The following is a 3,501-nucleotide window of genomic DNA, read 5'->3' as shown; positions in this document are numbered from 1 at the left end:
AAATGCTGATGATGCTTGTATTGGTTAATTTCATGCATCGTTTGACTGGACCACAGAGCCACAATTTGGCCACTTATTTTCTGATGGGTCTGTACCTGAGACGCTGGATGAGATGAAGATTTGATTGATAGATGAGGCAAAGCACATTGCCCTCCCACAGTGGGTGGGTCTTGTCTGATGTGAACAAAAGACCAAGTAATGGGCACACCTCCGGCTGCTTGCTCCGCTGGGACACTGAGGTCCATTCCTGGGTTTGCAGCCTGGCTGCTCTCACAAGTCTGTGCACTGGTTGGCTCTCAGACTTGGACTGCAGTTCTACTAGCTGCTCTCTGGGGCCTCTGGCTTGCCAGCTGCAGAGTCTGAGATTTCTCAGACTTAATTATATCAGCCAATTTTCTATAATCTCTTTTGCTATCTCTTCATATATGTATATTATTATATACACATATAATATACATTTTAATATACATATGTATAATATGTGTGTGAGTACAGAAACTATACAATATACATATATTATCATATATGATAATATATGGTGTAGATATGTATAATATATCTATATAATGTACACATACTATACATATATTATCATATATGTGTTTAATGCCTACTATATGCATATTTTATTATATGATATACATATATTGCTACATTATATATGTATTCTATATTATATAGAACATATACATTACATAGTACATTGTATAAAGTGTTCATGATATACATATGCATATATACATATATATATGTATATACATACATATATATATGTATATCATGTATAGAACATCTAGTATATAATATAATGTATCTATGCATTATGCAATAATATATATTTATGTATACATATATGTGTATATACACAAAATATACACTAGATACATATGTATTAGATGCATACATGTACATTATATAATAGAATATTCATATATTATCCTATATATTATATGTATGTCTAATGTACATTATGTGTACATTATATGTACATATGTACATACATGTATATCATATACATATGTATATTATTATATACATTTATGCATATATATGTGTGCGTGTGTATGTATGCACTCTCTGTTCCTCTGGATAATCCTGGGTAATACAATGCGATGCAGGTAGAATTTTCTTGAGAAGATGGCTTCCAACACTCATTCCTCTGCCTCCTGGTCCCTTCAGTGTATGAAGATGGAAGGCATCTTCCCCAGGCCCCCATGTTTTGAGCACCATCTTTTACCAATGTTACCTTTCAAGACAGGGCGTTAAGACTGCCTCACTGGGAAAAAAAAAAAAAGGGCCCTGGATATTGTGAAGTTCTGTGGAGCTCCTTTATTCCCAGAATGCCTGTTCTGAATAACTCAGGGAACAAAGGAGTCTGGGAAGGAAACAGGATGCGGGGATGAAGAGAAGCCCCTGGTAGGCTGTCAGAGAGGGCCAGAAAGATGTCCTCTAGTGTAGGCATTCTTAACAAGGCACTAGGGCTTCGTGCAGTGGCAGTTGTATTGTCTTGTTTGTTTTAAGATACAGCAGGGTCTTTTTTCTTTTTCTTTCTTTTTTGTGGTACTTGGGACTAAACCTAGGGCCTTGGGTATAGTAGGCAAACATTCTACTATTCAGTGTCATCCCCAGACTTCTTTTTAATTTTGAGAGTCTCAACCAAGTTGCCCAACTCTAAAGCCCAAGCTGACCTTGAACCGGCAATCTTCCTACCCCAGTCCCATGGATTACTGGGTTTACCAGGCTTCTGTGACCAGGCTTGATAGCAACAGGGTCTTGGAGAGAGATTTGGATCAGACAGCCGCCCCTATTTTCTCCTTTTATACCATCGTGTGTTTAGAGTATTTGTGGAATGATTGCGAAAAATAAAGCCCCTGCCCCATAGAGTATCAGAGTATCCACCTGAGGTCTGGAGTTTTGAGACGTGAAAGCTGCAGTCTGGTTGGTTGCAGTAATAAATATACCACAGACTAGGGGCTTCGCTAGACACTTATTTCCCACGGATGCAGAGGCTGAGACACACAGGATGGGGTGCCGGCAGATTCGTTGTTTTTGTCATCATGCTCTCATATAACAGAGAGCTGGGGAGGTCCTAGTACACTAGTCCCATTCTAAGGGGCCCGTATGATCTGACTGACTTCTAACACCAACACATTTTGGGGTAAGGCTCCGACATATCAATCTGAGAAACCTAAAAAGGTATTCAGTCCACAGGAAGAACTAAGTACCGCTACCACCACAGACCCCGGGACCATACTCCGAGAAGCACTGTTCACATGGTGGTGCTCAGCTCTGGCTACACATCAGCACCCCATGTTGTATTTGAAGTGATTTGGGGTGATTTGACTCCTTAAACACCTTCTTAGACTTTCCTATGCGCAGCTGGTGGAGAACTGTAGTTTCATTGACCCCAGGGGCAGGGGAAAACACCCATCTTGTCCCAGTCGGAAGACCATGCAGGTGCAACTGCGTGCCTCCCTGGGGGCTTCCATATTCTCTCAGCCTTGCTTTACCTCAGGCATTTGATACGATCCTGGCATCCCTGTCCCCAATCTTCATGCTCAGTGTCCAGTCAAAGGCTGACAGAGATGGGACGTCTTCTGCTCACTCTCTCAGAGTTTGGCCCCGCGTGTCAAGCCCCACCCATGACCTCTGGATCTCTCACACAGGGTTCTCTGACCTGACCCAGTGTCCACTGCCTTTCTACCTTCCCCTGACCCAGGTGGTGCCACCCACGTGGGACGTGCCTCGGCACCTGCTCCCTGGGCCCCGCCCACAGGTCTAGTCTTGCATCTGTTGCAATGCCTCTAAGCTTTAATGGAAAACATCACCGAGTCACTGCAAGGTAAAAACCTCACATGTAAATTTCAGAGCGGGGACCCTCCTTACCCTTTGAAGTTCACAACACAAACAGATCATCAAAGGCTGTAACGCTTACCTCAGCACACGGAACTGTTCCACCAAGTATGCCTAATTAGAGCCTGCTGGGGGCTGGGTGTATAGAAATGCCCCACCCCCAACTCCTCGTGCCTCCTAAGAAGCTGGTTCCCCTGCTGCCTAATTTCCCTGCCCTCCACCCACTGCGCTTCTCTTAGGTGGCACAGTCATGTCTCCTGGGAAACATGAAGCCCACTCCCAGATGTCGCCAGCCGCCGAGGACTGCAGAGTGTGTTTGCTCTTTTCTTTCTTTGTTTTCCTAACAACTTCAGTGTTCAATGTTTTCTCTACTGCCAAGGACATCTACAGGCCTGGGTTGTCACCAGCATCAGTTAGGACATGCCAGGCTGTGATGCTGTCGAAATGACAGCCCCAAGGCCCTGCCTGAGAAACCAGCCGAGGTTTTCTTACTTGGATGGCATAGTGGAGGTACCGTATCGTCAAATTACAGCTTCCAGGGTCCTGTGTCATTCCATGAGAACAGAAGAATAGAGAAAACAATACTGTCTTGTTCTCTCTCAATCTCTCTCTCTCTCTCTCTCTCTCTCTCTCTCTCTCTCTCTCTCT

This window comes from Mus pahari, chromosome 13, assembly GCF_900095145.1.
Source record: "Mus pahari chromosome 13, PAHARI_EIJ_v1.1, whole genome shotgun sequence".
Lineage (NCBI taxonomy): Eukaryota > Metazoa > Chordata > Mammalia > Rodentia > Muridae > Mus > Mus pahari.
The sequence above is the reverse complement of the archived record's forward strand: the minus strand, read 5'-3'. Positions refer to the sequence as shown.